Genomic DNA, 26,015 nt, shown 5'->3' on the forward strand with positions numbered 1-26,015 from the left:
GCCCGTATGTCTATCCTGATTCTAATTAAATTGGATACCACGGGTCCAAGGCAATTCTGTGGCTTCTGTATAAAATCTGACCGAATTCCAAGGTAGCCTAACAGCTGACTTGACAACAAAATGGAGTCTGCCAGCTGTGGAAGCAGGGCATGGAGGAATAGGCCAGCCAGGAGGCTTAGCGTGATGAGAGAGCTGTAGCTCACGGCCTGCTGCCCTATTCCAGCATCCACATGGGCAGAAAGAAGGAGAAGCATACATAGGATGACAAGAGCGGCTTCTCGACAATAATTTCTGCTCTTTTCTATTAGATGCTTTTGGCTTTTAAAATAAATAACACATAGTTCATATGACCAAGACTTTTTAAATGACTGGATTGGAGAAACATGGCTCTTGGAGCTCAAACACATTTCTTGGATGAAAACCACTATCCAGCCTCTACTGGAATATTACTTATTAAGGGAGCCAGCGATGGGAAGGGAGCAGTTTCACGTATACCTTAATGCATCTTAAACAAAGATTACAGTGCGAGAACAGCGACTGCCGTCATTTAACAACCTGCAAGCGTCTGCGCCTGAGCACCTGGAGCTGCCAACATACTTGCAAAGGAAAGATGACCTGGGAGAAAACATCCCCATTTCATTGCTGCTGAGAGATTTCCAGCACAATGCTGCAAAAGTCAAGTGTGTAAACACTATTATTTATGGAAGTCAAGCATCTTTAAGAGAAAAATAAATCATTTGCTCGTGGGCAAAGTCTTAGTGGGAATTTAACCTCCTGGATAGGCTTCGAACACCTTAGATTCGGTACTGGGATGATAAATGGAACCTTGCTTAGGACTCATAAGTCCAAGTATTAAGAATATTCCAGCAGGAGTAGAAAAAAGAACTGAATTTTTCTTTAGAAACATGTTAATGGCTCAAAGATATTGCTTTTAGGATGGAGCATTTCAAACAACTGTTCACAAACCATGATGTAAAAGCTGATATTGATGAAACACTTTAGGTTTGCAAAGTACTTTTGCATCATCTCATCTGAGCTTCCCAACAAGCCCAAGAAGTAAAGCATTTTAGGAGAATGTAGCATGATACAGAAAGAGCACTAGATCTGGAACCAGATGACCCGAGTTCAAATCCTAACTTCAGTACTTGTTAGCTTTGTGCCACCAGGCAACTCACTCAGCCTCTCTGTATCCTAATTTCTTTATCCCTAACAGATGGAGAATAATCCTTGAAATTCTAGGTTTATACTATTTCTAGCCATATGAAAAGATGCTCCAAGTCATTATTAATCAGAGAAATGCAAATTAAGACAACTCTGAGATACCACTACGCACCTGTCAGATTGGCTAAGATGACAGGAACAAATAATGATGAATGTGGGAAAACAGGGACATTGATACATTGTTGATGGAATTGTGAATACATCTAGCCATTCTAGAGAGCGATTTGGAACTTTGCTCAAAAAATTATCAAACTGTGCATACGCTTTGATCCATTAGCATTACTACTACTGGGCTTATATCCCAAAGAGATCTCAAGGAGGGAAAGGGACCTACATGTATAAGAATGTTTGTGGCAGCCCTCTTTGTAGTGGTCAGAAAATGGAAACTGAGTGGATGCCCATCAATTGGAGAATGGCTGAATAAATTGTGGTATATGAATATTATGGAATGTTATTGTTCTGTAAGAAATGACCAGCAGGATGATTTCAGAAAGGCCTGGAGAGACTTACATGAACTGATGCTGAGTGAAATGAGCAGGACCAGGAGAGCATTATATACTTCAACAACAATACTTTATGATGATCAATTCTGATGGATGTGGCCCTCTCCAACAATGAGATGAACCAAATCAGTTCCAATAGAGCAATAATAAACTGAACCACTACACTCAGCGAAAGAACTCTGGGAGATGACTATGAACCACTACATAGAATTCCCAATCCCTCTATTTTTGTACACCTGCATTTTGGATTTCCTTCACAGGCTAATTATACACTATTTCAAAGTCCAATTCTTTTTGTACAGCAAAATAACTACATAGACATGTATACATATATTATATTTAACATATACTTTAACATATTTAACATGTATTGGTCTACCTGCCTTCTGGGGGAGGGAGTAGGGGGAAGGAGGGGAAAAATTGGAACAAAAGGTTTTGCAATTGTCTATGCTGAGAAATTACCCATGTGTATATCATGTAAATAAAAAACTATATTAAAAAATGAAAATTTAGGTTCATATGCCCAAAGGGCTATCAAACTGTGCGTATCAAACCCTTTGATCCAGCAGTGTCTCTCCTGGGCTAGTATGCCAAAGAGATTCTAAAAAAGGGGAAAGGACCCACATGTGCAAAAATGTTTGTGGCAGCCCTTTTTGTAGTGGCAAGAAACTAGAAACTGAGTGGATGCCCATCAAAATGACTGAATAAGTTAGGATATATGAATGTTATGGAACGTTATTGATCTATAAGAAACGACCAGCAGGATGATTTCAGAGAGGCCTGGAGAGACTTACAGGAATTGATACAAAGGAAATGAGCAGAACCAAGGCAACATTTTACACAGCAACGACAAAATTATACAATAATCAGTTCTGATGGACTTGACTCTTTTCAACAATGAGGTGATTTGGACCAATTTGGACTTGTGATGGAGAGAGCCATCTGCATCCAGAAAGAAGAGTCTAGGGACTGAATATAGATTATAGCATAAGATTTTCACCTTTTTAAAATTATTTGCTTGCTTTTTGTTTTTTCTTATTGTTTTTCTTTTTAGTCTGATTTTTCTTGTTTAGAATAATAATTGTGGAAATATGTATAGAAGAACTGTACATATATTGGATTATTTGCTGTCTAGGAGAGGGAGTAAGAGGAGGGGAGAAAAAAATTTGGAACACAAAGTTTTGCAAGAGTAAATGCTGAAAATTATGCGTATGTTGTAAAAATAAAATGCCTTTTTTAAAAAAAAGGAAACTTAGGTTTACCCTTATGATGATGAAGCATTGGTGGATAGTGAGGCTTTCCAACCATTTAAAACTTTAAAAGAACATGGTGACATGAGCTATTATGATTTTGCATGCATTGTTAAAACGTGATAGCTTGAAGAATCAGAATGTCTCTTCACCACTTTCTTATTCTATATGGCATTTTGCTATCCAAAGCTGTGTAATTATGTTCCTCCATGTGGCAAGTAGCATACACCATCTCTAGTATCATAAAGAGGGGTAGGGCCTGGGCAGTGTTCATTAGGTAATGTATTTATAGACACACCTTATGTCTTCCTATTGCCTATTGGGCCACTCATAATTTTGATTCTTTGATGATGATGATGGTATTCTCTGACTCACGGTCTTTCAGTATTCTTAAAAGAATAATGGTATTTAAAAAGGTGATTTTTGTTTCAGGGTTTTAGTGGCAAGGGATTTTTAAATGCTGCATGACAACCCAAATACAATACAGCCCACTTTCCTCTTCCATTTCAATTCTGCGTCCAGTTCGTTGTCTGCCTACACTATCTTTCCAATATCTATGCAGTTATGGGTTAACTCAATGATTAATCAAGTCAAGATACATGCATTGATGGATTAATTCAATGGGCTGTCCTTTCTACTATAGATTACAGTCTGGACAGTGGGCATTCTTCATCCACTTGGTTTTCCCTTGTGGGCTATTAGGACAAAACCTAAAGACAAGATCTCATTGAAGTAGTCCCAATATTCCAGGTCTTCATGAAATCGGCATAACATCATCCACAAACATGAGGATTTGGAGGATTTCTCCATCTTTAGGCTTTTTTTCATCTGAATTCAATAGTGTACATCCTCCACAACAGTGGCAAACAACACAGGCAAGTGTATATCGCTGTGTTCAATAAACAAAGGTCAGCAACCAGAGTCCACTCTGACGCTTCATCAGAGGGATTCTGTCTTCTCAGAAACCATGATACGAAAGTCCAAGCCCAAGCAAGTGCTGTTCTGTTGGAGAGCTTTAGTCCAGTCTCTGTAAAAGACTGTGTCTGCTTCAGACAGCAGTTCTAAAGGGCTCGTCCCCAATATTTGTTAAAGTCAAAGAAAGAAAGATCCCATAACCTTATTTGGCAATAAGTCAAGACAAGGTAAGAAAACAGAATGCTACTACCTTAGAAACTCTTAATTTACACAGTGTGTTCTCTTCTCTCCCTTAATATCTCTGACTTGGAGCTGAAACTTGAAGGAAGCTAAAAGTCAGAGAGATACTCCTGTAAGAAGCCTTTTTCATCTCCCTTAATTCTAGTCTATTCGTTCTGTAATTTATCCTATATGTATCTTATTTGCATGTTGTCTTTGCCCATTAGATTGTAAGCTCCATGAGGTCAAAGGTTATTTCCCCCCTTTCTTTGTATTTCTAATATTTTGCAAAATATTCGGCATTATTTGTTGTCTAATAAATACATAGTAGTTTAATTTTTATTTTGTGAATCTCACTTTTTATAATGCTAACTTTATAGAATGGAGAAATATACTATGTGTAAAAAACTGATCATTAAATATTTATTTAATATAAACTATTTGTGGAGTATTAGATTAGACCTCTGGATATTTATTATGTTTCTTTCAAGGAAAATGGAATAATGTCCATTATTTAACACACATAAAATTAAACTGAATTAAATATGAAAGAAATTATTATAAAGGTTGGTAAAATTTAAACCTATTTATATGCAAGACCGTTTTCTGCTGCCAATTTTCTGTAACTAACTTCATCATGAATTAGCAATGAATTAAGCTATGTTGAGGAAACACATCATCACATAAAATATAGAAAGCACTTATGTGCAGAACAGTATATAGATATAATACATATACACACACAGATAGAAGACCCAATTCCTTGTGTTTAAGTATCTAATACATCCATGGAAATGAGAAACCTACCACATATTGATGAGAAGTGTTCTGCTCTCCTCCCAATGAAGGCAGTGGCTACCATAAAGATGGCAGCCAATGAGAAGACAAGAGATCTGAGACTTAGAATTGGCTCTACCATCAACTATGTAAACCTGGGTTAGTTAAATTTTCTGTGCCTCAGTTTCTAAGTCTAGAAGATCTCTAAGCCCCTTCCAGCTTTAAAATACTATGATTCCTTGAATTTATGCAAATGCTAGATGTTAGAAGGCTTACCCGCTTTTAAAAGAAACCAGTTTCTAAAGTTCTGGATATGGATCATGTCATCAAAAGTGAATGAAATATCCTAATTTTAGTTACTAGTTGGAAGAGGGAGTTACAATGAGAAAAGAAGGTCACTTCACACATGAAGGCAGAAGCTCTGGGTTTGTGTCTTGGTTCTTTGGTGAAAGACCAAGGGGGATGTTCACGTATGACATAAAACATAAATAATGATCCCAATGGCCCTTCTATCTGAAAGAAGGCTTCACGGAACACAAAATGATTCTCTCTCACACAAAGAGAATAACCAACGGTTACATAAGTGGCAGGAGTAAGGAATAAAGCTAACCTTTGAGAGTCCTTGGGGTAGTAGAGATTCTTTGGCTAGTTCAGTTAAGACAAAAGTCACAAGCACTGTATTTTCATCTTATTTGGACCTGGGTGAGGTCTGATACTTTAAAATATTCTAAGTGACAGAAGAGAGTCAAGATTTATCTTAAAGTGACATAAGGACTGGGGCAACCAGGAGGTGTTGCTGCATTGGATAGAGTGCCAGGTCTGAAATCAGGTAGACTCATCTTGAGTTCAAATCCAGCCTCAGAGATTTATTAGCTGTGTGATCCTGGGCAAGTTACTTAATTCTGTTTGCCTCAATTTCCTCTCCTCTAAAATGAATGGGAGAAGGAAATTGCAAACCACTCCAGTATCTTTGCCAGAAAATCCCAAATGGGATCAAGGAAAGTCAGACCTAACTGAAATTGAAAAATGATGAATATCAGCTGAAGAGTATAAGGACAAGCAAATCATTTATATCTAGCATATAAATGCTTGTTTAAATCTTGTTTTAAATTAAACACTTCTTTAAGCATTCATACAAAAGTTAATGATTAATGATTATGCTTATTGTGCTATTTTAACATTTACATTTTTATAGAAAAGGCATAGTGGAATTTAGCATATAATGAATATTCTGATTTAGTTATGCACATTTGAAAAATCTTATTAATCCATCAGTCCCTGCAACTGTATTCAGGTACCACAGGACCCCAGGCCACTTTTCCAAAGTCTCAGAAGACACTTACATGGCCCGTCTAGCAAACCTCAATCTAAACTGTGATAGCAAATGTTAAAGCATGAAACAGTAAAGTCATTGTAAAGAACTGGGTAATCAAAAAATTAAAGAATACAAACAAATGCAAAGAAATCTAGATATGTGGAACTAGAAATCCAAACCATGCCCCTTTAAGGAGATATCTGACATACTACACTGTAACAAAGCTTTATTATATTGAGGGATGCATAATTTGTAAAAAACATCAGCAGGATTGGAAACATTTTCACTCTACAGAGATTTTCAATGTAATAAAATCAGATCTCTGTATAAATGTTGTGAAAGATATCAGAGCTGCCATTAGTCAGAAAGATCTGGATTCAAGGCCTGCCTCTGAGGTATATGGGCTGTGAGTCTCTGGGCAAGTAACTTATCTAATCAACCAACATTTATGGAGAACCTATCAGCAGGAGATCATCATAATTGCTGCTGAATCTATTAAGTTGGAGACAAAATCCTTGGGTTCAAGGAGTTTTTGATAAAGAGCACAAAAAGTTATTAGACACAGTGATAGGATGAAATAAGCTTTGGACATGAAGGCAAAAGCTCTGTGTTTGTGTCTTGGTTTAATTTATTTAAATGTATATGAAAATTTGTATTTATTTAAATCAGCCAATCAATCAGTCAATCGCTTCACCAAGCTCCATTTTCTGATCCACAAATGAGGATATTGGACTTCAACGAGCTCTCCAAATCTGTGAGTCTATGAGATGTTTGGACTTACCAACAACAGAAACATAGTATAATATTTCAGTCATCCTATGTCATAGTGGAAAAATCTAGTCAGAGAAAAATTATTTTTTTATTTTACGTTTTAACAAATACAATTTTATGTAAATTGATGGCTTAACCAAGGACTGAGCCATAGCTGATAGGAGAATCAATAAGAACCGTTCAGACCATCCCAAATGGACAATATTGGGTTACAGTGTCCAGTCAATGCCATCTGTGCCACTTGGGGGACAGTGGTGGTAGTAATGACACAAATCAATGCAGTTCTTAATAATGAAAGTGAACAATTCAGAACAATAGTAGATTCAATTTTCTTAGCAAGATTTATGAGGATAACGGAGATCCACATTGGCATTTGCATAGTTCGTATGACTCTGAGAGGATAAATTAATTAAATCGGTCTCTTTGATAGGCAAGGAGACGGGGAAAATGGCATACAGTGAAGATTTTGAATAACTATGCTTATATTTGAGAGACAGACTTATATTGCTTTTAAGGATAGCAAGATATCTGGCTGTTTGCACATTTATTTTCTTTTTAATGTAAATAGATCAACTTATTTTTGAAGTATGAAAAATGGATACATAACTGAATGCTAAAATACTAATTTGTTCTTTTAAGAAAATGGCAATAACCTTTTGAAGCCCTTCCTAATCCCTCAACTGTCAGTGCTCTCTTACTCAAACTACCTTGGATTGAACTACTTTTGTTTATTTTCTTTATATTTATTCTGGATACATACACACATATATCCATATATGTTATATATTTGGGAATAGTACATATATAGGTTCATGTACATATTTATAACCATATACATATGCATGCATATTAGTCAATCAGTTAATAAACATTTATGAAATACATACTATGTGGTGTCCACTTGAAATACTGGTATATAAGTTCTTTGAGAATAGGATTTGTTTCATTCTTTGAGTTTAAATCTTTAGATCCTGGTGCATTGTAAGTTGGTTTAATAAATACTTGCTTATCAATGCTTGTTTATCAAATGATCAATGAATATTATGCCTTTAAGACCCAGAGTGACAAAGAAATGCAATTGAGGAAGATAAAGGATAATTCCTTGAAAGCCTTTTTAGTGAGTTTGTTTAAAAATTATGCTAGCTTTTTAAAATTTAAAATTAAAAATTTAAAGAATAAATCTAAAAAAAAAAAAGACTAGATCTGTCCAATACTGCCCTTATTATGATTTCTGTACAGAAGGAAGCTGTGTGGGTTTTAAATTTTAATGTTCATGTCTCATCTTTAATCTGTTAACAATTTTAATTTGTGCTAATAAATAAAATAAAGCATGGAAACATTTGTAATTAAAAAAAGGGGAAGCATCTAGGTGGTGCAGTGGATGGAGCACCAGCCCTGAAGTCAGGAGAACCTAAGTTCAAATCTGACCTCAGACACTTAATACTTCCTAGCTGTGTGACCCTGGGGAAGTCACTTAACCCCAATTACCTCAGCAAAATAGAAAACAAACAAACAAACAAACAAAAAAAAACCTAACTGAAAAGATTCCACACATGTGTGTGTGTGTGTGTGTGTGTGTGTGTGTGTGTATATATATATATATATATATAAATACATACACATGCACACACATAAACTCACTTAAATGGTATAATACCTCACATTTATATAGCTCTACAAGATTGAGGAGGCACTTTTGATAAATTATCATCTTTGGATTCTCACAGCTATTCGAGTAATGTATCACCTAGTTGAAAGATGAAGAAAGCAGACTTTAGGGACTGTCCAGCCAAGGTCTCATCACTAAATAAGTGATTGAATCAGGACTTAAGTCTTGATTTTTCTGCCTCCGAGATCATCGTTCTCTCTATTCCACCATGATATCTAGATCCCCGGCTATTATCATTTAATAGATTGAGATAGGACTCTTAAAGCTTTTGAGAGATAATTAATTTCACAGGCCTGCTGAGTTGAAGGGACCTCGGGGGCCAGATGACTTCTACAATAGCCCTGACAAGTGGCCATCCAATAGACAGTGTAAGGCTGTAATATTTATTTAACATTAGTTCTGCATTATGTGCTAAATCTCTGTTGCACTTTAGAATAGTTTAAAAATAACGATGAAAAATAAAACACAATTTACCATGAAGCATCTGTGCCCTGTGAGTTCAATATTCCATCCTACAGGGAAGAAAACTGGACTAAATAAAAGCTGTGAAGACCCAGGAGTGAGGTTTAAACAATCCACCAAATATAATCTTTTTTTTTTAAGGTTATAAACTCCTCTTAAATCATCTTCTACCTTACAGAATTCTTATTACTTTGCCACTACAACTATTTAAACAATATAATTGGGCTAGCATTGTTTGGTAGCTGTAAAAACTAGATTCAATGCTAACAGTAGAATCATTTTGTCTGTTATACTTCTATTTATGAACCCCTAAGGGCAAATCATTATTGGACAAGTAATATTTCCCAAATCACTTTCTCCTAAGACCACCTTTTAAGTGAATGAGAAGAGTCAATAATTTTATAGTCTTTATGCCAAAGCATATTAACAATGTAAGCAGATCCATGGGACGTGATTTTAGAAAAATTACACTCAGATTAAATTATCAAGAGGGCATTAGAACAAATACTTTACCTGATTTATTTAAATTACAGTGTTTCGGTAACAAATTATTCCTTTAAAAATCATTTCAAATAATTTTGACAAGACAAAAAACTACCTCATGCTGTCTATGTGACAGTGGGATAATAAGCACAGATTCGAAGGAACCTTGGCCATCGATCATTTAAACCCATCCCTTAAGTTTTCAGAGAAGGAAACTGGGAACTGGAATCTGTTCAGTCAATCATCCCTGCTGGGAAGCCAGTGTTAGAAATCTAAGCCTTCTGCTACTCCATAAAATAAGTTTGATGATGAGACTTCAAAGTGTCTGTTTAAGCTGAACCGAACCAATATAGAAAATTAATTATTTCCATTTCCCAGGGTGTATGGATTATTACTTGGGCTGATCCTGAACACTAATTTTGTTCATAACAGAGTTTGTTAGTTATGAACCTAAGAAGAGACTCGACTCAAAAGAAATTTTAAAATACATGCTTTAATGGAATGCAGTGGCAAAAAAATAGTTGGTGTTGGGGCAAGGAAACTGTATTCAAATCCTGTCTTGAATACTTACACATCTGTCTCTTCCTCTCTAAAATGGAAATAATTTCTGTGAAACTCACTTCACAGGATTATTAACAGAAAAGTGAGCCAAAAGCAGGGATATGTTGTAGGCAGTTCAAACCTGAGTCAGATTGTTCAATTTTCCGAAGCATTTACACCTCTAAAATTATCAAAGGTTACAAGTCAGGGTTTGATTAATTACTTTGATTGTCTAGAATTAAGAAAATTATGGAGAAAATGTTAACATGCAGATTAAACTTACAAATGTCATGCTTTTTTATTTTTATTTTTATTCTTATTTTGCAGGGGGGGGGGAGAAGATCTGGTTTGAAATATCATCGGTACACTGCTGTCTATAAGTCTTCAAGGGCTAGCTATTATTATTACAGAAAACAAATTCTCACAATGCCCCTCCTTCTGTCTGCTTTTTCTTTCCTGTGACATCAATAATCATCTAAATTATAGAAGCTGAAAAACTCTTTTGGAAATAGACCTAACAAGCATAAAGAGCAAGGTATATAGCTAGCCATAAAGTACTGCTTTTGTGACACCACAGTCCCTCCCCAGTCACAGAAACTGAACAAAGGGAGGGAGGAGTCACATTAAATGATGAGATTCTTCCCTAAGAATCATTAAATGTTATCAACTACAAGCTTTAGGCAAATCAAAACAGCCTGTGGTTTATTTTTTAAATTCAATTTTATTTTATTTTCAGTTTTGAATTCTTTCCTTTTCTTCCCCCTTCCCTACCCATTGAGAAGGCAAGAAAAAGAAAACCTACTGTAAAATAAATTTCTACATTAGCCAGAATCCAAAAAGGAAAGAAAAATTACTAAAGAAAAAGAAAATATGCTTTAATCTACACCCTGAGTTCATTTGCTCTCCATCTGGAAGTGGGCATCATGTTTCATCATGAATTCTTTGGAACTATGATTAGTTACTTAATTGATCAGATTTTCTAGCTCATTTGAAGCTGATCATCTTTACAAAACTGATATTACTGTATGAAGTGTTTTGGTTCTGTTCATTTTACTGCATAAGTTTATAAAAGTCTTCCCAAGGTTTTCGAAAACCACCTCCCCTATCATCTCTTACAAGACAGTAGCATTCTATCACATTCATTTAACTTGCTCAACCATTCCCCAATTAATGACTTTTCTTTCAATTTATAATTCTTTGCCACCATAAAAAAGCTGCAATAAATATTTTTGCACATATGTATCCTTTTCCTCATTCTTTAATCTCTTTGTGATCTAGACCTAGTGATGGTATCACTGTATCAAATGGTGAGCATGACTACATAGCTTTTTGGGGATAGTTCTAAATTTCAGCCTGTAATTTCCAATTTACAAAAATTGTACTTGCTTTATGTGTTCTATGAACAGAGAACCTCTCCTCCATTTTGAAAGGAGACCTCCACCTAGTTTTGCCACTTAGTTCCAAGAAGAAAAGCTCTTGAAAGCAGCAGGAACGCAGAATTTGGGCTCCCAGATATCAATGTGACCCCTAGCTCTGTGGTTTACTGCCGCCTATGTGACTTCTCTGGGTCTCAGTTTCTTCCACTGTAGCTTCATAGGATTTTAACCATGAACTTGAATTTTAAAAATTCTGATAACTATTTCATTGTTATTGGTTTCTTTTGAAATCCTACGTATTTTGTTTTATTTATTTAAAAACGCAATTCTGAGAAGGGCTTCACAACACAAAACAGTCAACAAGCATTTATTAAACACCTACTATATGCCAAGCAGTTAAGAATCCCCTGCCTAGATGATCTTTTCATTTCCTTCCAAATCCATACCTCATGATTCTAAGATACTAGATAAAACATTATTACATAGGCTATCACCCACTAGCATAATTTTGCTGTCTAATTCGTCTTGCAGCTTTAACTTTGCCTCTAGGAACTTGGATGCTATACCACTTGATGCATATGTTTAGTACTGATATTACTTCATTATCTATGATACCCTTAGTAGGATATAGTTTCCTTCCTTATCTGTTAATTAGCTCTATTTTTGCTTTTGTTTTTCCTGAGATCAGGATTGTTACTCCTTATTTTAAACATTACATAGAACTAAATTATAAATGTGAGAGACAATCTGACCAAAATTTAGAATGAAAAATCTTTAAAGGTCTTTAAAGCAAAATAAGTCTATATAATCTTTATAACCTAGAGGCAATTAGGTGGTACAGTGGATAGAACATAAGATGTGGAGTTCAAATCCCAAATCCAGCTTTAAATACCTTCTTTGAGACCCTGGCAAGTATTTTTGTTTGTTTGTGGAGGCAGCTGGGATTAAATGATTTATTCAGGGTCACACAGCTAGGAAATGCTAAATATTTGAGGACATATTTAAACTCGGGGCTTTCCGACTCCATGGCCAGTGCTATCCATTCTGCCATCAAGCTACCCCAAACTTAGCAAGTCTTTTAATCTCTGTCTAATTCAGTTCCCTCAATTGTAAAATGGGGAAAATAACAGCACTCGGAGTTGGTATGGGGATAATATGTGGTAGTGTCTGACTTAAAGTGCCATTGGTGATGCTGATCCTAACTATTCTTCCTTCCTCACAATTTGCCTCTTTTCCCAACCCAGGGACCTGGGGGTTCTCAGATGATTGGCTGCCAGGAAAAAGAAGGTGAGAAGCCATGGGTCGAATGTGCCTTTTGTGTCTACAGGCTTGGTAAGAGAGCCAGGCCCAACAGTTTCTGTTCTACAGCTTCCTACCTCATGCCTTAGCCGTAAGCTTGCCACAACCCGCAGGCAAGTGAAGCCGGTCCTTCGGCCATCTGGATGCAGGCTGCACAGAGTAAAGGTGGAACACAAGGCACCCATGTGCAGCCTTTGTGATTAAGGGGAGAAGCCCTAAAAGCCAACCCACAAGCCATTTTTTGATTGGTCTGGGGACTACAGCTTCCTAGACAAGCTACTGATGTCTGAAAGATGGGAAATTCTCATCTCCAGGAATTACCTAGTGGGCTGTGCTACACTGTGCTGAGTTATCATTATGTTCTTATGAAATAATATCAGGCAAGTGACTGGTCAACTTAGTAGCCCTGCATGACAGTTTATACAAATAATTAAAGAAAATCTAATAATGAGAAAATGAATCTTGTAGAAAGGGATAAAATTAACTTGTTTATCACTTCATTAAAAGTCTAAATGGCTCATTAATTTAGAATTGAGTGTATTGGAGTAGGGAACTTGGTGAATCCCCAAGTCTAATCTAAAAGTCAGTATCTAATTCTATGTAAGTTTGCTCAAGTAGATCTATTTTTGGCTATTTTGTATTTTTTTCACATTATTGAGCATCAAATGTATTCTTAATAGTGTTTATATATTTCTATTTGTAAATTTTCATTTAATATCCCATTTAAATTAAAACTTTTCTATAGTACATGATATAAAAACTTATTTGGCAAAAAAGATATTGAAATATACTGGCTATTAGCTTAATTTCTCACTAAGAATTAAGTTAAAGGCAGTGGCATGGGTATGTAGTCCTTAGTGTTTATTTATCACAGTTAATCCTACTATGCTTTATTTATTTAATTCTGAATGGCATAGAATAGGGAAGCACATCAGAATGGTGATGTATAATCATCACTGTGAGCAGAACTATCTGCTCACCATTGTCATAAAAAATACAGTTCAGATAAATTTAAAAAGTGGCTTATATCAGGGGAGTCTTAACTTTTTTATGTTATAGACCCCTTTGACAGTCTGGTGAAGCTAATGAATTCATTTTCAGAACAATTTTTTTACTTGTATAAAACAAAAAACATAGGATTACAAAGGAAATCAATTATATTAGAATAAGGATATCAGTTTTTTTCCTATCCAAGTTCATGGAATTCCTGAAATCTATCTGTGTGGTCCCCAGGTTAAGATTTTCTTGCCTATATACTACTCATTGGAGAGAGAGAGCATCTCTCCGTTCTACAAAATTAAGTATATCGTTCTACTCAATAAATGTCAGAAATATAATTTCTAAGGGAAGCAATGTCAGTGCTGTATGTTGAGTCAGGCTGTGTGAAAAATCACAAGACCCTTGATACCACCCCTTGAATTTCACATGATCATTCTACATTTCCAAGGCCATGTTATCTTATCCCACGTTCTCTATCCCTTTTCCTTCCTATTCCACACTATGCTAGGTGCTAGCTGTCTAGGAAATCATTCATCCAGTCTCCTGGGGGACATATACTATTTAAGAGATACAACTCTTTCCTAGAGAGGGTAATGTCCTAGTGTGCAAATTTCCCCCAATGAAACCTTTATTTCTTACTGCAGACACACATCTCTCCCATGGGAAAGTCTTTTATGTGTTCTTTCTTTTCCTAGAAAGATGATTTTTTAATATAATAAAAACCATAGCTAGCATTATTTGCAATGAAGAAACGCTAAAAAATTTCCCCAAAATGGCGGCTTAAGGCAAAGATGTTTCTCCCTTTATGGTTATGACGCAGTGCTAAAAATGGTAGCAATAGCCAGAAGACAAGAGAAAGGCATATATACTGAGAAAAGAAGAGGCAAAATTATTCCTATTTGCTGACAATATGATGGTTTCCTTAGGAAACTCAGAAAATCAAGAAATAAATTAAGACAGTCACTTCCATAAAAAGAAATATACAAAACAAATTCACAAAATTATTATCATTTCTCAAAAAATATTTTCCAATATTTTGTTTTATATCACCTTCCTTTCTGACTATATTTTTCTCCCTCAAACTCCCCCTCAAAAAGCATGTCATTCCTTATAACAGAGAACATAAAGAAACAGGGGAAAAAAGCATGTCAGTCAAACCACCAACACATGGATTGAGTTCCAGAGTCTATGGAATAGAATTTTCCATTTGCACAGTCCTCCACTTCTTCAGAGAAGGTAGGACTGTGAATAATATTCTCTCTTCTCTAGGGACAAGCTTGTTCTTTACAACTACAGTGCTCTGTTGCATTTGTTTGTTCTTTCCCTTTTCATTTTGCATAATTTTCTTTTTCTGCTCAGTGTCCTCTGAGTCTGTTCAAGTAAGTTTTCCCATACTTCTCTAAATTCTTTATAGTCACAATTTCTCTTGATCCAATCAATATTCTGTTTAAGTTCATGCACCACAATTTGCTTAGCTTATTTCTCAACTGATGGGCATCCACCACATTGCCAATTCTTCTCTAAAATGAAAAGTGTTCCTATGAGTAATTTGATGTATACTGGCATTTTCTTCTTCCTTTTGACTTCCTTGGGGGTATCTGCCTAGCAAGATAACTTTGGGGTCAAAGGATATGGACATTTTAATCACTTCAAAAAAGAACACTTCCAAACAGCTTTTCAAAATGGTGGGCCAATTTCCCATCTATGCTAACAGAATATGATTCTAGCTACTTCCCTGCAATGTCTTTTTTGTCATCTTTTTCTATTTCCTGAAAATGAATTGGAACCCCAGCATTGTTTTTATGTGATTTTTTTTATTATTGGTGATTTCAAAGTAGTCTTTCATATAGTTGCTAATACTTTAATTTCTTCTTTTGAGAATTGCTGATTCTTATTTTTTAATAATTTATTCATTTAAGAGCCATATAGATTTATATTAGTTCACTATATATCTCCACTATCAGTCAGTATCATTTGTGTTACTACAACTATGATCTGGATTTATGTAGGGTTTGGAAAGCACCTTACATAGGTTAACTTATTTTATCTGCACAACTTAGTGAGGTAGGTATTCTGTGTGTGTGTGTGTGTGTGTGTGTGTGTGTGTGTGTGTGTGTGTGTGTGCGCGCGTGCCTGTGTGCACGAGTGCGCAACTGGGGTTAAGTGACTTGCCCAAGGTCACACAGCTAGTCAGCGTTAAGTATCAGGTCACATTTGAACTCAGATCCTCCTAACTCTAGGACTAGTGCTCTACCCACTGTGCCATCTAGTTGGCCTGGTGGGTAATACTCATCCCCATTTTAGAGATGAGGAAAGAAGGAAGGACTTTGGGATTTTCCTACCTCTAAGTCCAACACCATCCACAGAGCCACTCAGCTGCCTTTCTTTATTAGACATTAATGAAATGCTTATTACATAGCCACAAAGACAAAGTGGAAATGTCTGCCTTTAAGGAACTGATCCTCTATTAGGGGAGACAATGTATAAGCAAGTACAGACTAGTACACTCTGGGAAGTTGTACTAGCAGACCTTATCAGAGATGTTTGATGCAAATATTACCCACCTCTCCCTCCTTCCGCTCCCCCAATTCAACAGACTTTTTTTTTTTTTTTTTTATAAATCCTACCCAAACCAAAGAGGAAATAATAGAGAGGGAAATCCCATTAAAATTACTACAAAATGCACAGAGTATTTGTGAATCTATCTACCAAAATACATCCAAGACTTATAAATATTACAAAATGCTCTCTAAAGAAATAATCATTTCAATAATTGAAGAGATATTAATTATTCATGGTTAGGCTGCAACAGTATAATAAAAATGACCATACCATGTAAATTAATTTATAGGTTTAGTGCTATGGAATACTTTAGAGACTTAGACCAACTCATAACAAAAAATGTCTAGGATCTCATGGTTTTGAGGAACAATAGATTTTGAGTCTTAAGGGAAACAGCAAAAAAAGAGAAGGAATAAAGGAAGATCTTTCAGATCTTATATTCTGTTTTCAAGTAGTGATCATCAAAACCACTAATAGTACCAGTAGAGAAATAGATAGTAGATCTATATAAAAATAGATCAGTAAAAAAGATAGCCAAAGAATAATCAGAAATAATCAATTTCAATTACCTAGTGTTCAATAAACCTGAGAACATGAATTACTTGAATCAATCAATCAATCAATAAGCATTTGTGGAGCATTGTCTGTGTTGGGTGCTGTCCTGGTTGCTGACACATGGAGACAAAAATGAATGGTTTGTTCTCAAGAAGCTCATGTTTTATAGGAGGAGGAAACATGTAAATGTAAATTCCTATTTATATGTATATGTATCTACACATGTGCACATACACATACACAATATATAAATGAATATAATCTCAGAACAAATTAAGCAGAATAAATACAATATAAAGACAACTGTTTAAAAAAAACCACCAAGGTTGTTAGGGAAGTAGAGATATTAGCTTTGGGGATAGTAAGAAAAATATTTATCTTTTCACACAGTGTTGGCAAATTCAAATAGAAACAAGACCACTAACATATATGTAAGGATTCTTGCGGTCACATATTAAGTTAGAAAACAACATATTCATATGATCTATGTTTTGTTGTATTTTAATTTATTTTGTTAAATATTTCCTCAGTACATTTAATCTAGTTCAGACTGCAAATAGAAAGTCTCATTCTGGTTTGATGTGAGGAGGAGTGTTTAGGGGGTTGGCTGGTGAGAAGTTGTCTGGGTCTCCTAATAAGTCTGGTGAGAATAGTGCTAGTATAAGAAGCACAAGGAGAAGTAGAGTCTCGTGGGTCATATCTTTGAGGTGTTTGACTTTCAGTAGGGATTCCCCAGTCATGATATGGTCAAGCAAAGGTAGAGTGAAAAGTGAGGGACTCTTGCATATGAGGAGCAAAGAAAAGTCCAATTGGATCATAATCAACAGGCAGGGAACGAATGCATTACTAGGTTTGGAATACAAGTTGGGGCCAAGTTGTGAGTTTCTACTTTATTCTTGAGGCAAAAGTGAGACTTTGGAGTTTATTGAGTAAGAGTGTTGAGTAAGAATGGCTATGTGCTTAGGCAGGGGGCAAAGGAGGAGGGGAGTGGCCAGGTGATGGGTGACCAGGGCCTGAACTCTGCTGGTGGCTCTGTAAGAGAGATGATGATGGATGAGGAGAGACTGGCAGAAGAATTGGTGGCTTATTGGATATGGGGCACAGGGGGAAGAACTGCTGGGAAAACGCAAAGATGGCTGGTGGGAACTGGTTTGGACACAGCACCTTATAATGCACAGTGAGCCCCAAATGGATGCACAACCTGAATGTGACACGTCAAACCTTTTAAAAAAGGTAGGAGAGGACACGATCCAGCTCCTTCATGGCAAAGAGAAAACCAACACCAGTTAGCACATGAACTCGAAAAGCTTTTGTGGGAGGAAAAGCTGATTGGGAAAATATCTTTCCATTAGCCTTTCTAACAAGGACCCACTATCCAAAGCTACTCAGGCAACACACACGCACAGACGTGCTTAAGCCTTTGGTTATACATACATACTCACACCACACACACACACTCACTCGAACACTCACACCACATCACAAACACTCACACATACACACACTCACACACATTTCTTAAAGGAGTTGAAAACTACAAACTATATGAAAGATGGTACCAAATCACAAATAGCAAAAGGACACAAATGAAAACTCGGAGGTTTCTCCTCACACAGGAAATGGGCAAAGCTGGCAACAGTCAATGTTGGAATGACAAAGGGAAGACAAGTATATTAATAATAATTAATCTTGTATTGATTGTTGGAGCTATAAATTGTTCTAACCATTCTGGAAAACAATTTGGAACTGTGACTTTAAAAAGGGACTAAAATATCGATATTCCTTGATTTTGTGTTGCCATCGAGGCATATATCCAAGGTTAGATAGAAGGAAAGAGTCCCATCACAGCAAAATATTCATAGCAGCATTTTTTCCCCTGTGATAACAAAGATCAAAAAACAAAGAAAATGCCCCTAGATTGGGGAGTTGCTAAACCAAAGGTTCTTAATTTATGGCCTACAAACTTTAAAAAATATTTTGTTAACAATATTATAATATTATTGGGGTTTTTTTTGATACTTCTATGTGTTTTATTGTATTCATTTAAAAAAAAAACCACTACTCTGAGAATGGATCCATAGGCTTGATCAGACTTCCAGAATTCATGGCAGAAAAAAATTATTCCAGAACCCTTGGGATTAAAAAATTATAACATGTAAATGCAATAAATTATCATAGGAACAACTCTGAAGAATTGAGAGAAACTTAGAAAGACTTACATGAACTGATGAGGAATGTAGTAAACAAAACCAGAAAAATGAGATCTATGATTACAATGTAAATGGAAATAACAACAACAAAATGAAACTGAGTATTATCATTCTAATCACCAATCAGGGCTCTGGTGAATAATTTCAAAAATATAGCTTTCTCCATTCTTTGTGGAGTTGGGAGAACATACATGTAGAATACTGCAAATATAAAAATTTGGTTTTACAAAATTCTTTTTCTCTTTTTCTCCTAATTTTCATTCTAAGGGATGTCTCACTCGGTAGGGAAAGAGAAGTGTAAGGGATATATTTAAAAATGAAGGTGTTGTAAGAAAATGTATCAATAAAAATAAGATTAAAAATAAAAACAATTATGTTATAACCAAGCCTAAATGGACATTTATGAAAACCTATGGTTATTTTATTTATCTAACTGCCTGTTTATAACACTTTTTCTATAACATGGTCTATCTCAACACCATTTCACCTGTATTTTTTGCAGAACAACTTAACAACTTTGAGTACACTGAAGTTTTGTTTCTGCCTTAATACAGTTTATAACCATAAAATAATTTAAGCTCAAACACTAGGTCTACTCTTTCTTTATTTTTATCATCAATTCTATCAGTGAGCCTGAAGGAGCAGAACCTATCAGGAACGACAAAGCCAATGTTATTAATATTTTTGGTATCATGGACCCTTCTGGCAATTGGGAGAAGGCTGTGAAACCTTTCTCAGAATCATGTTTTTAAATGTATAAAAATTATACAGAATTACAAAGGAAATCTATTATATTGGGAAAATTTTGTCTTCCTCCCATCCAGATCCACGGACCCTCTGAAAATCTACTCATGTTGTCTCTAAGGAAAGAACTTTTGTTTTAGACTGCACATAAATTGCAAATTGCCCAGCATAAAAGAAGACATATCCAAGGCCAGGGGCCTATTGATAAATGTTTAGCGACTGGATGAAGAAGGGAAGGAATTAATACACACATTTTTAGTTGAATCTCCATTATTCACATTGTCTCCATCACTTTCTTAAGTCTAGGCAATCAACAAAACAATCAATCAAGCATTGATTTGTATCCTTTGCAGATTCCCAAGGTGTAAATACTCACATTGAAAGTGAAACAATCAGATCTCATTAGGAATTGGCTTCAGCACACTTCTGTGTAAGTTTAACCTTGTATAAACCTCCATTGGCTAGGACAAGAAGTTATTTTAATTTGAGATCCATATCCAATTCTAAACAATATCCATTGTAATTTTCTTCCTAGCTTGAATGAGACTTTCTGTGTACTAGGAGGTATATGATAAATATTTTTTGGATGTACAAATGAGTGAAATCCTTTGGCTCATCCTTTTTGTGTATTGCAAGCTGAATTTTCTGACTTTTGAAATTTTCTTCCTAACTTGAATGAGACTTTCTGTGTACCAGGAGGTATATGATAAATATTTGGTACATCAATGAGTGAAATCAATAAGCCTTTTAGTCCTCTTCAAAAGGTATTTGGCTTTAGGATCATTTTGTTTTTTCTTTCAAGTCTTAGAAAGCCTCCTTCAAGCGCTTTACCTCTCAGTCAGTACTGGCTCACAGCTATGGTAGCCTCCATTCAGTTCTTAATTGTGCCTGCCTGTTTGTACCTTGCAGAAAAAATAAAGACCCTGATTCTCCTCCCCCGTTGTTAGAAGGCAGCGTTTTCTCTCCTAGGTCCAATTTTCATTAAGCCCCTTGTTCATTAACATCCTTCCAACCCTCTCATAACTTCTCTTGTATATTTGCCCACTTTCCCTCCAATTTAGACATTCATAGTCATATAGGGAAGAATTCCTGGTTAACCATCGTGTATCCTATTAACTAAACAATGGTGAGATCCAAACAGGAATTCCTCTTAAAAATAAATAAAATCTAGGCATTTATGTAGAGCTTATGGTTTGCAGAGCGCTTTACAAACACCTTTTTTATTCTCATAAATGCCCTTTCTCCCATTTTATATGAGGAAATTGAGACAGAGGTTGAGTCTCGCTCAGGGTCACACAGCTATTTGAAATTCGGTTTTAACTCAATTCTTCCTGAATGTAGGTCCAGTGCACCCTCCCTCTGTCTGTCTGTCTGTCTGCCCACTGTGGAAAAGATACCACTGAGTGTTTGCTCCCTGCATTTTCCTTATTCCTCACCTCTATCGATAATATCCAATTTTCCGGGCACTTATTGAAATCGAATCTTTCTTAATCCCGAAATTTATCCTTTAAAACAATGTTTTTTCAAGCAGTCTTCTGAAGGGTCTTCTTGAATAGTACAAAGGGTGACCTGAAGCTAAGATTTATCATGGTGGACAAGCATACACAGCCAATTGTTTTTCTTCAGTCTTTGCAGAGAAGCACCAGAGATTGGTTGAACTTGATCTTGTGGCCAAAAGTTGGCTTCTTATTGGTCTAGAACAAATCACTGAAGCTACTCAGGAATGGTCCAACACTTTGTTCAAGATTCTACTCCAGTGAAAAGGTGGAGAATTTCAAACATCCTTGGGACACAAGGGGAAAAATGCTCCCAGGGTTTCTGCACTTTTAACGGCTCTATTCTCTACGTGAATCGTGTCATATTTCATTTGTTTTAAAATTCCTTAAGCTCGGACTAACTCACATCCTTTGCTAGCAGGAGACAGTGAAAACAGACCTAGTTGTTGTAGAAAATGAAAGGGCCTCCTGCCCACTGTGCAAAGCTAAATAAATAAATAAAAATCCTCGTAAATCTGAGAAATGTGATTGGATTGCTGAATGCTCCGGACATGTTTCTTAGATCATAATGAAATCAAGGCGTTTTTGAAATATAGGTATAAGACCATTAACAATATTATGGCTTCAGTGATTTCAGGTGAAGTAGAAGGGAGGGAAGAACAGAAGGGTTTATTAGGTGTAGAAAGAAAAAAATCTGGATAATGAAAGAGATGCTATCAAGTGTTTGGGGGCCTGGTTTAAAGTAAACTTCAAAGGTACTGGCTTCAGTTTAAACAGATCCTTCATTTGCAAGCTAATCTTTGACTCCAGTAATATTCTCAAATTGAAAAGCAGGTTTGAAAATCTTAAAAAGTCAGAAAATTCAGCTTGCAATACACAAAAAGGACGAGGCAATTTCAGCAAAAATTACATAATGAGAATTACATGGGTGAGTTTATTTGTATCTCATTTTTAAAAACGGTCTCTTTCCCAGCTATAATATGCCAGGATGCATCTGGAATCTCCCCTGCACCAAGTTTCTATTTCTTTTTCTAATAATCTCAGAGGCGAGCACCCAGGAAGGCACAAACACATATTTCTGAAATTCTTGAAGATTTACAAAGCTCTCCCTTGGCAGGGCCCTGGCAGGTGGGTAATAGTGTAATAGTGTTCCATTTTAGTGTTGAGGAAAGTAAGGCTGAGCTGCTCACAGAAATGATTTGCTCAAGTTTCATATGAAGTCTATTGGCAAAAAGTCATTTGGACCTTAGAACTAGAAGCATGTTTTGAATTTTTCTAATCTTGGGCCCGTTTCAATTTCTGTCCACTTCACAATTCCATAGCTTTCTAGACTTTACTTCCAATCTACCTCACGGTTTGTGATCCCCATTGAGTCAGCTGCCCCTCGGAAGGAGCCCCTCCGCCAGACTGAAATCATTGCCAGGAAGCTCAAACCACAGGCTCTTGGAATCTTAGTGGGAAGAAGGTTCTAGTTAACCCCCTGATTTGAAGCTCCCTGATTTGAAAAGGGAGGAAACTGAGGCTCTGAGAGGAAGACATTGGCTCAGGACGGTTTCTTACCACACTAAGCTTCTCCCCGGGAGCCCTTGACCGAAGCTTGCTCTGCTCTAGATACTGCTAACACATGCTTCCGGGGACCCTCGATTGTCCCCCTGCAACGCGAGGGGGCTGCTCTAGAGGATGTCCAGAAAGCCGGATGCAGCTCCGAATGAATCCCCGCGTGACCTTGGACAGGAGAGCGATGTCCCCCTTGCAAGTGGACGGGAGGGAATGAGGCGGGGCCGTGCGACCCCCGAGGCCAGCCCCCCGGGCAGTCCCCAGCCAAGGTCACGCGGGGGAGGGGCAGCGGGGCAGGCTCCACAGCCAGCTTTCCGACCTCAGGGCTCTTTCCACGAACTTCTCTGGCGATCTCCGAGCTTTTTCTGTAACAATGAGGGGCTGGGACGGCCTGACCTTTAAAGTCCTTCCCAATTTCGAACTCCTCCAATCCCAGGGCTCTCCCGGGGTTATTTATAATCTGAGTTTTTATCCCGAAGGGGGGAAAGCGCTAAAGAAAGGCCCGTGCAGTGCCCCAGAGGTGGGGGTTCGATGCGAGAAACATCTGGGAAGAGGGCCTGGGGAAGGGTGGGCACAATGTGCAGCCAGAAGAGGGGGTGGGTCCCCGGGAAGGGGGGCTTCCAGGCCACTTGGCCGTCTCACAGATTTAGGAAACTTAAATGAATGACGGGCCGGCGGCCGCGGGGGGCAGGGGGCAGGGGGCAGGGCAGTGAGCCCCTCCGCCGGGCACGGAGCGGCAGCGCCGGCCTGGCGGCCCCGCGGGGCGTCCGAGCCCGCAGGTCGGGGGAACCTTCCTCTCCCTTCTCGCAACTCCAGCTCCCACGGGGCGGCCAGCCCGGGGAAGGGGCGCGCTTGCCAGATGCCTCCCCTTCCCCCACCCCGCCCCAGCACTCGGGGGCTCAGCGGGTGGCCGCGTTGGGGATGGGGGAGGGCTGATGCAAAGCCGGGGTTCGCGCGCTGTCTGGACGCCCCCTCCCGCCCGGGATCCCAGCGGGCGGCTGGCGTGGGGGGGCGCGGCGCGAACACACAGAACACTGGGGTCCGTCCGCGCGCTTGTCAGGCGCCTCCCCTGCACGTTCGCGGTCTCAGCGGGGGCCAGGGGGGTTCGTGCTTGCCGGGCGCCTCCTCCTTTCCTGTGCTCCCCCCGCTTTTCCCCCGCGCCAGGCTCCTTTTCCCGCGCAAAAGCCTGGCCTTAGCCCCCCGGCAGGGCCCGCCATTTCCAAGCATCGGGAACCCGAGCCGCCCCGGAAAGGGAACCCGAAGGGGAGGCCGGAGCCCCTCCTCCGCAGCGGTGTCGACCCCCCCCCCCCGGCTCGGGGCCCGGCCCGGGCCCGCCTCCGCGCATCCATCATCGCCGCCGCCGGCGCCCCATTGTCAGCCTCGGGGCCCAGGCGCCCCCGCCTTCGGCCTGGCCCGCGGGCGGGACGGACGGGGTCCCGCCTCCGGCGTTCATCGGTGCTGTCACCGAACGGCCGTGCCTCACCTTCCTCCCTGGTCCATTCACCTGGGCCCGGCTCGCCGCTCCCTCCCCCGCAAAGCCTGGCCCCCCGCGCCCAGCATCTTGCCCCGGCCCGCTCCGCAGAGAATCCTGCGGGCCCAGGCGAGCCAGGGCCGCAGCCAGGCCGGGCGGGGGGCGCCCACTCCCACTCCGCCCTCGCTCTTCTCCCCTCCCCCACCTCGGGCGTCTCCATCCTAGCACCCCGACACAGCTCAACGCCTCCCCCCCCCGGGGCAGCAGCCTCGTTCTCATGCCAGCCGCCCCCACTCCTGCTCCCCCCCCACACCCCCCGCCCAGCCCTGCCCGGCCCCCTCTGGCACCCCTCCCCCCAGCCCTGGCCACAGGTAGGAGGCGGGGGCGGGAGCTGCCCCAGGGGACCCCGGCCCCTTGCAGCACCCTGAGGAGGCTCTCACCTGGCCCCGCCGCCTCCTCCACGGGCTCGGGCGCCCCGGCCCCGGCCCCCGCCGCGGGCGGCTGGGCCCCGCAGCGCTTCTCAGTCGGTCCGCGCGTCCGGCCGCGGGCCAGCGGCCAAGGCCAGCGCCGTCCTGCGCCCGGGTCTGGCGCTCCTCCGCTCCGCTCCTTTCTTCTTGTTGGCGAGGGATGCGCGCGTCTGTGTGTGTGTGAGTGCGCGCGTGTGTGCGTGTGAGTGTGTGTGCGTGTGAGTGCGCGCGTGTGTGTGCCAATGGCGGGCGGCGGCGGCGGCGACGGCGGCGGCTCTGCTCACCAGGCCGGGATCCTAACTAACGGGGGGCGGGGAGGCGGAGGAGGAGAAACCCGCTCCTGGGCGCCAGCTCCCGCTCCCGCTTGTGGTCCTCCTCCTCCTAACCACCTCTAGGAGGAGTCGCTGCAGCTTCGTCACCCCCGCAGCCGAGCAGCCACACCGCCATCGCCGCGCGGTCACCGGCCTGGGGGAGGGGGAGGGGAGGCGGGGGGGACCATTGTCCTGCGGGGACGCCGAGCGGGGCGCGCTCCTGCCCTCACCTGCCCGCCGCCCACCTCGCTGTGGGCCCGCCGCGCCGCGCTCTCGTCCGGGCATGGATTTCCGCCTCTTCCCTGCATCAACAATCTGTGTATTTCTCTGTCTCCATCGTCTGTCATTTACCTACCTGCCTCGACGTCAGTCCTTCTGTCTGTATAATCTATCTATTCTGTCCCCCATCTGTCTGTCCCCATCGCGATCTTTGTGTTCTTCAACCTATGTCCATGTATTTACTTCTCTCTCTGTCTCCGTCTCTGTCTCTCTTTGCGTGTCTATCTCTTGTCTCTCAGTCCCCCCCCTCGTCTTTGTCTCTCCCCCCCGTCACTCTGTCTCTCTGTCTCTGTCTCTCTTTGCGTGTCTCTCTCTGTCTCCGTCTCTGTCTCTCTTTGCGTGTCTGTCTCTTGTCTCTCAGTCCCCCCCCTCGTCTTTGTCTCTCCCCCCCGTCACTCTGTCTCTCTGTCTCTGTCTCTCTTTGCGTGTCTCTCTCTCTGTCTCCGTCTCTGTCTCTCTTTGCGTGTCTGTCTCTTGTCTCTCAGTCCCCCCCCTCGTCTTTGTCTCTTCCCCCGGTCACTCTGTCTCTGTCTCTGTCTCTCTTTGCGTGTCTCTCTCGCTGTC

At 39.9% G+C, this 26,015-nt stretch overlaps 1 protein-coding gene across 2 annotated transcripts in view; it reads right to left on the reverse strand.

Annotated features, from left to right (window-relative positions):
* Window positions 1-25,228, reverse strand: part of MACROH2A2 (macroH2A.2 histone) — a 53,728-nt gene extending 28,500 nt beyond the window's left edge. Inside the window, exon 1 of one of the 2 annotated variants that reach the window (XM_074296543.1) lies at window positions 24,835-25,228. The gene's annotated coding sequence lies outside the window, so the exon portion shown is untranslated. Of the gene's footprint in view, window positions 1-21,306; window positions 23,046-24,834 lie in introns of those variants that run through there. The other variant, XM_074296544.1, reaches the window with a different exon arrangement.
* Window positions 25,229-26,015: the final 787 nt, after the last annotated feature.

The sequence above is a fragment of the Sminthopsis crassicaudata genome, chromosome 2 (genome assembly GCF_048593235.1).
Source record: "Sminthopsis crassicaudata isolate SCR6 chromosome 2, ASM4859323v1, whole genome shotgun sequence".
NCBI classification, from domain to species: Eukaryota; Metazoa; Chordata; class Mammalia; order Dasyuromorphia; family Dasyuridae; genus Sminthopsis; species Sminthopsis crassicaudata.